This window comes from Glycine soja, chromosome 6 (assembly GCF_004193775.1).
Source record: "Glycine soja cultivar W05 chromosome 6, ASM419377v2, whole genome shotgun sequence".
Taxonomy (NCBI): Eukaryota; Viridiplantae; Streptophyta; class Magnoliopsida; order Fabales; family Fabaceae; genus Glycine; species Glycine soja.
In genome coordinates this window covers 10,782,696-10,796,025 of record NC_041007.1, presented here as the reverse complement: position 1 = coordinate 10,796,025, position 13,330 = coordinate 10,782,696, and the positions used below count along the sequence as shown (strand labels likewise).

At 27.7% G+C, this 13,330-nt stretch overlaps 1 long non-coding RNA gene and 1 pseudogene across 1 annotated transcript; one reads left to right on the top strand and one right to left on the bottom strand.

Moving 5' to 3' along the window:
• Positions 1–3,053: 3,053 nt before the first annotated feature.
• Positions 3,054–3,896, bottom strand: LOC114414378. The gene is made up of 2 exons (XR_003667204.1): positions 3,758–3,896; positions 3,054–3,325 (listed from the first exon to the last, which is right to left on the bottom strand). It is a non-coding gene; the product is annotated as an uncharacterized LOC114414378 (long non-coding RNA).
• Positions 3,897–5,696: 1,800 nt separating this feature from the next.
• Positions 5,697–13,078, top strand: LOC114415567 (annotated as a pseudogene).
• The last annotated feature ends 252 nt before the right edge of the window (positions 13,079–13,330 follow it).

The following is a 13,330-nucleotide window of genomic DNA, read 5'->3' as shown; positions in this document are numbered from 1 at the left end:
ATATTATAATTTTCTCTAGATTTATTTAGTGGTAATTATTTAATAAATTAGTACTTTATTTTTTAAAATTTAGACTAGCTATATATTGTTATTGGTTGCTAATTTAAATAACCGTAGTACAATAATATTTGACTAAGCTAAAGCAAATCATACTTGTCAACTTATAAAAATTTTATGAATATTTTTTTTTGGTATCCATCACACTAGTAATGTTAAGTATTAATTAGTTTTGTTAATAACTAATTTTTAACCAGAAGTTTTGTTGATCATTTTTGGTGTATCTTTCTCCTAAATACTTTTTTTTTTCCACACAAAACTCAAATTTGAAACTTTATAATGACTAATTCATACTAGTGACTTGTTGGCCAAAAGCATTATCGATCTAAGTAAAGATTTTGTGTGTATATTAAATAAAAATTGAAAGTATGTAATATTCAAACATTACAATAAAAATTCAGGAAGGTAAGTTTATTCATTTCAAAATAAATGAAATTCTTGAAGAAAAACATTAGAGGTTGCAACAACTTTTTCCATTTCTTATTTTATAAAAAAACAATTTAAAAAATTGTAAATATCAACAATACTAATAATTATTAAAAATATTAATATTATATTTTCATAATAGAAGAATTAGAGAAAGATGAAATGATAAAGTATACATCTCTTAATAAAGTACAAACTTTGGTTGGTGAAATTGTGAATAAACTAGTCACTTTCACTAAATTTAACATGTGATGATAATTATAAGTCATTTAATTATATTATCAAGATTACAAATTTTAATTCAATTTACACTTATTTAATTGATATTTTTATTCTCTATTGATCATAGAAATCATATAAATAATTCGAAACACTTTATTTATTATATTTTTAGGGGAAAACTTTATTTATTACTAACACATTGAGAAAACACTATTTTGAAAGGTATATCTAACTAGGATTGGCATCAGCTTGTGCAGCAACATAGATTTTAATTTTGAAGAATAGTGCAAGAACCACCTTATTGAAGCCCCAAAATAAACATACATTGTTACAAATATTAGTATTAGGACAAAATCCTGTCTTCTTGCAAATTGTATTCGCTGATCCTGAAATCAATAAACGTCGTTAGGAATTGTAAGTAAATTATGCTTTTATATTTAATAAACTCAGACGAGAATTTAATAGTTTGTATTGATGCTTCCATGACTACCAATAATTATGTTGTAAAATTAGAATAAAAGTTATCTTTGTTTATTATAAATGCATGCATAGGTTAATTCTTTTGTTAAATAGGATTAAATTATTCTCTAATTCTTTTTTATAAAATACTTAAAATATTAAATTTAATAACATTGTGCCTCATTTTTTTAATATAGAGTTTTTTTAACATCACGAAGTAAAATATATATATATATATATATATATATATATATATATATATATATATATATTATGATTTTTATTGAAATACACACCATAATCGCAATCGCATTTCTGTTTTGTATTTTTAAAAATAAAAATAAAAATATAATTTTGTTGTGGATTAAAAAAACTGAATGAGATCATGTTTTTGTTATATTTTTTTATGGTTTTTAATTAATTATAAATGCAAGATATTTTTTTTATAAAAAATCAAATTAGTTGTGATATAATTTAATATTTTTAATAATACTCCATATATTTTTTAATTAAAATTAAATTGATTAGATACAAATTAAATATTATAAGAATTACCTTTGTTAATCAAAATAAAATCAATTTATGATATTATTTTGATTACAATTAAAAAGAGTAATTTATGTCATCATTAATTTAAATTTAAATAAAAATTAATTTATGTAATAATTAATTTGATTAATGTTAAAAAAGGTAATATGTATCGTAATTAATATATTCTGTATCAAAATTAATTTAAGCAACAAAGTATCTTAATTTTGCAATTAATTTTTTTGTGAAAAAAGTCTAACAAAACACGTACGTTTTCGTTGTGTTAAAAGGGTGCGAAACGAAAAAATAACATAATGCATTACAAAATTTTATCTATGCTGCATAATAAAGAGTGTGAAAACTATGCAAAATAGAATGGCACACTTATAAATTTGAAGGTGCATTTAGTTTATATTTTGAAGAAGGGTAATGGTCGAGGAACATGGCAACCCGTGTTTGGACAAAGTTGTACATGTGAGTGTTGCCTTCGTGGACGAGGATGCATGGCGAAGCGAATGTGGTTAATAGTGCCGTAGACACCAAAAGTTTCAGGCACCGACATGCCTGTCATAGCATTGAGGCCAATGTTGAAGGGGGAGCTTCATTCACTTTTAATGTTGTAATGAGTATAATATGTTTGCTGCTGATCATAAGCATGATACCTGTAAAATCTCCCCAACCTTAGCAGAAATGATCTGGGTAAACACAACTAAGCTTTTAATACCTGTGTTCCATTTTCCAAAATTTTGATGTTCTCAACATAATTTTTTCTTTTAGGTAAGGATAATACTTGTCTTCTTGTCCCACCTTGTTTTAAAATAGACAATTGATATTAAAACTATTTAAAAATTTGAATTAAAGTCACATGTATCAATTAAATCTTGAAAGATTTACCTAATAAAAAATAAATATATTAAAGATAATAATTTTTACATTTTAAATATCTTAATTAATTCATTTTTATCACTCTTGTAATCGCCATGATCATCAACTCTTATGATAACAATAATTATAATGATAACAATAATTACAATTGCGGTTATATGTGGTGGTCATATTGAGAACAAATGATAATCATCACATTAATGACTTAATTATAATCTTAAACTAGTGTGACATATTAATTAAGATATTTTACCAATTTTATTTTTATTAAATGGTTTTTTTAGAGATTTGATTGATATATGAAACTTTAATTCAAAATTTATAAGTATTTTTATCTTGATCCCATAACTTTTATTAATTGTTATTATTTTTCATTTAAAATATTTCATATATATATATATATACTTCTTCTTTCTGCTTATGATGGTTGTTCTATTTTATTTTATATAAATAAAAAACTAATAAATTGAAAAAAATTACAAAAATAATCTTATCATTCGTTTATTTTATTTTTGCGGCTCTTATCACTAAGGACCCATTTGGTGGCAAAACACTGATATCGAAAATATCTAAGGAGTAGCATGGCCAAAGCCACCATCCTTTAAATCTACGCAGCAACATAGATTTTGCCCAGATTCAACAACGCATTTACCGCCATAATCTTTAAAACCAAAAAATACACATAAATTGTAACAAACTTTATTATCGGGACAATTTCCGCTCTTCGAGCAAACTATTTTCGCGGATCCTGAAATTAATGAAATGTCATTAAAAGTTATATGCAAATCATAGTTTTATTTAATAAAGGCAGGTATGAGAATTTGATGGTCTATATTGATCATTCCATGCGTACTAACAATTATGTAGTAAAATTAGAAAGAAAAAAAAATATTTGACTTTTTCTTCTCTATTTTTGTTCATTCTCAAATCATTTTTTTTTACATAAAATAATGATGTATCCTTCACAAGAGTAAATTCTAAGATAGAATAATTATAAATCTCAAAATTTCATTTTTAAATATTTAACACATATACAAATTCAAGAATAAAACAATCAATATCATTTCTTAAGTTGAAATAATTTTGATCCAATTAATCAATGTGCTCCATAGTTCAAATTATTTTTTTTAAGTTAATGAAAATTAAAAGTTTCAAATCATTTTTTTAAAAATAAACTAACCTGGAGTTAAAAGGAAAACAATACACACAATTCCAAAGACAAAGCTAAGATCCACGACTCTTCTAGTAGTCATTTTTTGTGAAGATGAACTTGTGTTCGTTTGCTTTCTTCTATGAATATAAACTTGTGTTTTCTCACTTTCTAGGCTTATATGTAGATTTTAATATATATATATATATATATATATATATATATATATATATATATATATATATATATATATATATATATATATATATATATATATATATATATATATAAAGAGATAGATAAATATTAGATTTGTAATACTTGTTTTATTTAATAAAACAATTTTAATGTATGTAGACTTATAAAACAGTCATAATTTAATAAATATATTATGTTTTGACTTTTGAATGTAATAAATTGAAAAAAATATGCTAAATAATATTTTTAATTTTAATTATATATTACATTGTATTAATTGTTTTATTCAATAAAACAATTTGAGTGTATATAGACTTATAAAAAAGTCATACATTTAATAAATATATTATATTTTGAATGTAATAAATGCATTATACTTAATTATGATTTTATTCTCCCATTTTTTAATTGAGTCAACATTTTGTTCTTCACTTTAACAAAATCCAAAATTTTAGTGTTTGTGATTAATTTCAATCATTGATCTATGTACTTTGTAAACATTAATTGATACGAGTCTATTTATTATCTACATGAAAAATATTTTTAATTATTTAATTGATAGTAAGCTTAATTTATTTAAAAAAGTACATAATCAAGTTTGAAATTGAAAAAGAGAATTGAAATATAAATTTTTAAAAAAGTAGGAAATGAAATTTCTCAATTAAAAAAAATAAAGAGACTAGAATTGTAGATTTAGAAAATTACATTTTAGCTTATAGATTATTATAGATACTACATTTTTAATAATTATTTTATTTAATAAAATAATTTGAATGTATATAGACTTATAAAAAAGTCATACATTTAATAAACTTATTATATTTTGAATGTAATAAATATAAAAATAAATAAATACATTATACATTATAGTTTGAATCACATGTTTCAAAATTATTTTAGGCCTAATTGCAAAATTTATCACTCAACTTTTATAGTTTTACATATTTTACTACTAATTTTTTTTATCACAAATTTTATCATCCTATTCTCAATATTTTGCAAATTTTACTATCAATTTTTTTAATTTTTTTTTTGTGTATTTTACCATCAAGTTGGTAATAAAACAATGTATTTTTTAGATTTTATTACATCGGTTGTAGTTATAACCGATACATAATTGGTATAAAAAATCACTTTTCTACGACGAATATAATTACAAATGACGTCATAGTCAAAATTGTCTATCTTCGGTAAATAATTTTTGAAATGACCTATTTTTGTATATAGTTTTACAAAATCACCTAGTATGGTAAAAATTTCCATCAATGGTGGTAAAATGCACAAAAATTGAAATTTTAGGTGGTAAAGTTCATGAAAATAAATTTTGGATGATAAAATTTATAAAATAATAAAATTTGAACGATAAAATTTACATTAAGCTTTATTTTTAAATATATTGCATGATAAAAATTCCAAAAGTATAATTATTTTAGACATATAGTAAGTGTTCCAAAAAAATAACACCTATGTTGAACCGGTATGTGTGTTATTGTAACACCTAGTGAGGTGTTTTGGAATACCTATTCCGAAATGCATTTAGAATACAAATAATTTTTTTTTAATCCAGAAAGAAGAGAAAATCATAAAATAATAAAATAACGTGCATATGTATAAGTTTAGTTTATGAATTTGAAAAATACCATTAAAATAAAGAAAGGGGTGTTGGATGACTTTGGATGGGTGCAGAAAGAAAAAGCCTCAAGTCAGATTCGAAGTAAATGCCCAAAAGGACATAACTAGCCCACAAAAAAAACGCGCGTTATCCTCAGTTGCTAAGGTTTTTTTATGCTAAGACGAAGACGAAGCCGAAGCAAAGACGAGGTTAGTGTGTACAATGAAAGGTTCATGTCTTCTTCCCACCCCCTCTTTCACCGGAATAAGGTTCTCTTTCTTTCTTCTCTTATCATGCTTACGTTTTAATCCTTTGCTTCTGTGCTACTTCCATTCCATTTCTGTGCCACTTCTTTCTTCTCTCTATAAATCACCTTAGGATAATAACTTCAACTTTATTAATTGAAACTTATACGCTTTGCTAACTCAAAAAGTAGCATATGCTTTATTGGAATAACACTCCTTTTTTTACTTCGATTTGTTCAACTACTTTTTATGTCCTTTGGAAAGGAATGGTAGCTCTCCTCCTATTTGATGTTCTGTTTTTAAAATTTTGAAAGGTAGTTGATAATGAACCGTTCAAATTGCTTCGTGATTGCTTCATAGATGAAGTAGCAACTGTATCAAAGGAACTTGTTGATTTTGGGTGGGCTTGTTTATCATTTTACGAGATTAGGGCAGATAACATTTGGTGCTAGTGTGGAAATGAAGTTAAGTTGACTAGACCATGTTCTAATGTCGGATTCTATGGATTTGAGTTATGTAGGGTTTTGTGACGCTTTTACGGTATCATACTGTCTTTTTCATGGATTGAACCATCAAATTATTTGGACATTGGCACACTAATATATATATATATATATATAGTTCAGGGCAGAATTTCTTTAATAATTTCAGGTGCAAGCCTTCAGCTCTATGATACATGTTTAATCTGTGAGTGCTAATAACCGTTTCTGGTTATCCTCATTGTTTTTAGTTGTCTACTCTTGAATCTTGATTTTAATGTGCATATCTGATTACAAGAACTTGTGACGGCTTGGCTTAATGTCTTCTGTTATCTATTATTAGAACAAGCAAAGAGCTTCAGCATATGCTGTCACCGTGTGAGTTGAAAAGCATAACATGCTTCTCAGTTTGTAATCAAAAGCAAAAATACAATCAAAAGCTTGACATTATTCCCATTAGAACTGTTTGTGTTCAGTTCTGCATCTCAAGATCCTCAGTTGGGTTTGTGGAATTCGGTGGGACAGGCAGACACAGTGATGCATATTCAGGATTTTCAGCTCCAAATGACTATCAGAGGTGGGAATTGGTTCAAATGGTCTTCCTTCCTTCTATTGCTTGTGCCAGTTGTATTTGAAGTATTTCCAAATTTCAGTTTTGTGCCTAAATTTTCTTACCATTGTATTAGAATTTTATCCTCTAAGGATAAAGCATCTTTCTGCCATGATCATAACTTAAATTTCTCATTCTCCAACTGACAATGCCCCTTGGAAGAATTATTTGATAAAGTGAAAAGAATGATTAGTATGGGAAACAAAAATGATGCTATAGACTTGCTAACTGCAAATTATGAAGTGGTGAAAGAGCGCCTTAATGCAGGTACTAAAGGCACAGAAGAAGCTGTAACTTTGGACATCATAGCACCAGGTTACATGGCTGTTGGAGACTTAAAATTTGCTGGATCTCTGTTGAACATGGTATTCCCCCTTCCCTTCTGTTATTGCTCATTTTTCAGTCACTTTGGTATCTTGTATAATTGCAGTTGAGATTGGCAGGATTCAGAGTAACTTAAGTTTATGTCTGCATGGTATGTCATTAGTTGAACTCTCAGAATCTGCATGACTTTTTTACTGTTCTAGAATAAGACTTCAGCATAACGATTTATGAAGATGCTAATGGCACCACCTTATACTATAATGAGATTAGATGAGAGTACAATGAGGAAGCCAATTGTTGGTTTTATTTTTGTTTTCCTTCGTGAGTTAATGAATCTGTCATGGTTTCTGAGTCTTGAATGAATAAATGATCATTGGTCACCAAAAATGTATGCAGTTAATTATCTGCAGTCACTCTTGACTGACATTCTTGCATGAGGCCGAGTTTTTCCACCAGTCTGGTTAGTGGTTACTAATTTTCTATTAGTGTCACATGTTTGACTCGCTTGTACTGAAATAGTTTTTGTTATGGCTGTCTTAGTTTGTATTTACCCAACTGATAATTGGAAATAATTATATGTACCACATTTCTGCTTACATTTGCAGTTTTGCACACCTCTTAATGTTGTTGTTCCCTCTAAAGTTTTAGTGACTAATTCCCTTTCATTTATGGAGTGCATTCTTATATTTTCATTGATGGCCAGAAGAAAGAAGTTGTTGACAATTTGAAGGATGATGCTCCTCGTCTAGATTCAATACTTATGCATATGGGAAGTATGTATGCAACATTGAGCAAGTTTGAAAAATCATTGGACGTGTATGAGAGGGCAGTCTACATTATGGAGAGGACCTATGGTGAGTACAATTTTCAGTAATATTAGTTTGACTTAAATATGTTTTTTATTTCTATAAGTTAGTATTTTTTATTTTTGATTCCGGTAACTTTTTTTAGTCTCTATAAGTTGGCGTTTTCTAAATTTTGGTTTCTGTAAGTTTTTTTTGTTTATTTTTTGTCCATATAAGTTTGTGTCTTTTCAATTTTAGTCCCTTTTAATATTTCAATTTTTTCATTTATAGTCCTCATAAGTTCGCGCTTATAGGGACCAAAATTAAAAAAAATGCAAATTTGTAGGGACTAAAAATGAAAAAAATAACTTACAGGAACCAAAATTGAAAAAGCACAAATTTACAAGGAATAAAAATGAACAAAGATATTTACAGGGTCCAAAATAAAAAAATATGAACTTACAAGACAAAAACATATTTAAGTTAGTTTTATGCCGTATTTGATTTTATTTACGTATGGTGAATGATTGTTTTTATGCCGTATTTGATTTTATTTACCTATGATGAATGATTTTGGCTGTGGTTATGTTGTGTTGCTGATCTGTTTGATTGGAAAACTGGAGCTATTTTCTTGAGATTTTTCAGTTTTGCATGCCTAGTTAGAAGCAACTTTTAAGTTTTAACCGTGTCAATCTTCAGATGATAATAAATGAATGAAAGAGAATAATAATTTTAAAAAAATAATCTTATCATTAATTTATTTTAATTTTTGTAGTTCAATTAATGTTATATTAAAAAATTAAAATGATAATTATTTTGAGATATTTTTTTTAAATGATAATTATGATAAACACACGCAAGACCTCATCCATTTCTTATTTTGAGGAACTAGTTCTGCCGGTGTAAATTGATAAATACAGGTCATATAATCATACGATGAAGGTTAAAATTTAATTTAATTCACATATTCTTTATTAACTTTTATTATTTATTATAATCATAAAAAAATCATATAACTATATCTCTTTACATTGAAACACTTTATTTATATGTCCACTTTTTTATATGGAAACTTGTGTTACGAACATAGTGACAAAACACTGATATTGAAAGTATCTAAGGAGTACCCTGGCAAGGGCCATCATGCTTTATGCAACAACATAGATTTCGCCCCTCAGCAGTGCATCCACTGCCATGATCTTTATAGCCCAAAAATGCACATAAACTGTTACAAGATATAGCATCTGGACAATTTCCGCCCTCCGAGCAAAGTGTTTTCGCGGATCCTGAAATCAATGTAATGTCCTTAGAAATTATATTCAAATAATAGTTTTATTATAATAAACTCAAATACTAGAATTTAATAGTCTATATTGATCATTCGATGTGTACTAACAATTATGTAGTAAAATTAGAACAAAGAATATCTTTGTTTAATGTAAATACATGGGTAGGATTAAATTATTCTCTCGTTCTTTCATAAAATACTTAAAATATTTAATCTATTATTATTTTATCTAATTTTCTTTAATATAGAATGTGTTTGGATAATATTAAAATAATTGAAAAATTGAATGAAAATGAGCTTTTAAAAAAAATGTTAGTTTCTTTTTTTCCTTTTTTGTTCTCTTTATATCACTCTTTCTTTGTCTTGCTTGGGCTCTTTCCTCTCTCTATTTTTTCTCAAATCATTTTTTTACTTAAAGTACTCTCGTATCCTCCACAAGAATCAATTCGAGGGTAGGATCTTTATGAATTTTAAAGTTTTTTATTTAAATATTTAACACATGCATATTTAAGGGTCGAGCAATCAAGATAAAAAATTGTTTAAGTTGGGACAATATCGGATCAGTTAATCCATGTGCTCCATAGTTCAGATTATTTCTTTTAAGTTAATGAAAATTAAAAGTTCGAAATCAACTTAAAAAAAAAAAAACTAAACTAACCCGAAGTCAAAAGGAAAACAATACACACAATTTCCAAGACAAAGCTAAGACGGCTGATTCTTCTCGTAGTCATTTATTTATTTGTGAAGATGAACTTGTGTCCTTTCACTGGCTTATGTGAAGATAAACTTGTGTTTCTCACTTTCTAGATAGGCTTATATGTAGTATAGAGAGATAAATAAATATTAGATTTGTAATAATTATTTAATAAAATAATTTTAATGTATATAGACTTATAAAAAAAAGTCATACATTTAATAAATATATTATATTTTCAATCTGATAAATACATTATACTTAATAATATTGTTAAATTTAATTATATATTACAATTAGTAAATACAGTGATTAATGCTATAGAAGGAAAATCCATCTTTTTATAGTACATTGTTATTGACTTATTGTTCATAAAACATATTTTCAGTAAAAAAAATAGAAGGAAAAGTCGTATATATATATATATATATATTTATAACATTAACTATTTTAACTATTAGGTTTAAATATATTTTTAGTTCTTATAATTTAGCGTTTTTTTTATTTTTGGTCCTTGCATTTTTTTTTCTTACAAATTATGTTTGTTTTGTTTTTCATTCTTAAAACGGTTTGGATAGCGCTTTGAACAGTGAAAAAAAAATGCTATCTAATGTCTAAACCGCTTAAAGGACGAAAATCAAAAGAAACATAATTTGCAAGGACTAAAATCATTTTTTTAAGGACAAGAGATAAAAGAAATGCTAAATTGCAACAACTAAAAAAGTATTTAAATTTAGTTATTATTGTACATGAAACATATTTAAAGTAACTAAATTAAAAAAAAAATTGACTTAAACACAAATCTTAACATAACCCATAATACTTTTAAAAAATAGAATAGGTGCATTATATTTTATAAAATAATATTAGTTTTATTTAATATTTGATTTTATTTACCTATGGTGAATGATTGTGGTTGTGGACTGTGGTTATGTTGTGTTGCTTATCTGTTTGATTGGACGGAGCTATTTTTTCTTGAGATTTTTCAGTTTTGCATGTCAAGTTAGAAGCTACTTTTAAGTTTGAACAGTTTCAATCTCCAGAACCTTAGCAGCAATGATCTGTGTTGAAGCCAACTTTGCTTTAGCTGTTTTCCTTTTTTAAAAAATTTGATGTTCTCAACATAATTTTTTCCTTTTAGGTAAGGATAGCACTTTTCTTGTCACACCCTGTTTGGGTATGGCAAAAGTTATTGGTTCTATTGGAAAAGCAACAAAAGCAATAGAGACATACCAGCGTGTGATCACTCTTTTGGAATCAAGTAGAGGTGCCAATAGTAAAGATTTGGTTGTACCTTTACTAAGTCTAGCCAATCTTTTACTAAAAGAAAGGAGAGCCAATGACGCTGAAACTCATTTTACTAGGTTGAGCCTCTTATCTTTGTTTTCTCCTTCCATATTCAGTGCATTATTGACTCTGCTTTCTTCTATATTACTTTTATTTCATTTTCTTGTTTTCTAGAATTCTTAACATATACACCGAATTATATGGACAAAATGATGGAAAAATTGGGATGGCTATGAGTTCCCTAGCCCGAGTTAAGTGTGCTCAAGGTAACTTTATAAACTGGCACATACAATTTATTCGTTCTTTGCATATTCCATTTTTATTTTATATCCCCTTAATTTGTCTTTCCTGTTTGCACAGTTAACTTGAATGTTGATTAGAATTTCTTTCATGTATGGTGGGTCCTGTGTCATGCAGAAGAATGGTGGAATAAACACCTATATTCAGATTTATTTGGTCTTAAGTTATATATGGGAATTACTTGGTGATGCTGTTTGTTATTTAAATGGTGTCCAAGGAAATCAGATGAAGCAATTCAATTGTTTAAACGTGCTCCTCAGGTCATGAAGGATTCAAATTACTTGTCACCGGATGACAGTATAATGGAAAAGATGAGGGTAGATCTAGCGGAATTACTTCATACTGTTGGGAGGTAAGCTTCTCTATAACATTGGTTAGGAATGAAAGATTTAAGTATTTTTCGGCGTTAAATTAAAGTCCAACAGGTAACCAAGGTAACAACTTAAATAATTTTTTGATCGTCTTTTGTTTTGTAGAAATGGTTTTACCGTATCACCCTCCAACCCCTCCTCCCTCCCTAGAAAATGCCAAAACATATAGGAAAAAAAGAAAAAAGTAAGACTAAAAACAAAACACAGTAGGTTATGAATTGAAGCCTTTTGTATTGTTTTTCCTTCAAAGAGGACAGGAAGGCAGAGAGCTATTAGAGGAGTTTGTGGATCACTGAGAGGTACAAAGGAAAGCAGCACCCCAGCCAGGTGACACATGATAAATCTTGCAACTTCGTATTCACGATCAAAGAACTATGCGGATGCCGAGAATTTGTTGAGAAGAAGTTTGCAAATCATGATAAAGCAAAAGGGAACTGATGACCAGTCCATCAGCTTTCCAATGTTATACCTTGCAGTTTCACTCTACCATTTGAAAAAAGATGAAGATGCTGAGAAATTTGCCCTGGAGGTTTTGCGCATCCGTGAGAAGGCCTTTGGAAAAGGTTCTCTTCCTGTTGGTAAGCTTTCCCTCACCTCATTGAAAACCTGGTCAGGTTCAAGTTATTCAATTCTGTTGCATTTCATTGATGAGCATAGTAGTCCAATCCTTGCTTGCACCAAAGGGGGAAAACTGAGCTTTAAGTTTCCCATTTCTTTTATGTTTTTTGGGATGAAATTGATATTTATCATATATTAATATTATTCATGTCATGGCAGGGGAGGGTTTGGATTGTTTGGTGTCTATTCAAACCAGACTTGGTAGGGATGAAAATGAGTTACTCGAGCTGCTTAGAAGGATCCTGAATATTCAAGAGAGAATTTGGACATGAGATTGAGGAGGTTTTGGTTACCTTAAAAAAATTGTATACTACTTGGATAAACTAGGGAAAAAAGATGAAAAGCTTACCCTTCAGAGAAGGTTGTCTGTGCTTAGTAAGAAGTATAAGCAGACGATTAATTACTAAAGGGGTATTATGATATGTTTTATGGTTGATTGTGATCTTTATCCTTCCTTCATGCTTTAAGTATTTCTCCAAATGTTTCCATGCATTGCTTTTCAATGAGGGACAAGTTCTATTTCATTAGATTGGATAATCATTGAAGAAAGAGGAGTGTTGTTAGGGATTGATTAAGAAATAGTATCAGTATGTGTTTGATTTAGTTTATTTTTTACAATTTTTTTTAAAAAATCAAGAGAGCTTAAAAAATATTTTCTTCAGATTTAATCAATACTGAAATGCACTAAATGTAGAGGCTGTGATCCATACATACTCTCAAATTGTTCAGTGCATGTAACCCATAAATAAAATTATTCAGTGTTTGAAGATGAAGTGACCTGTAAAATGCAAG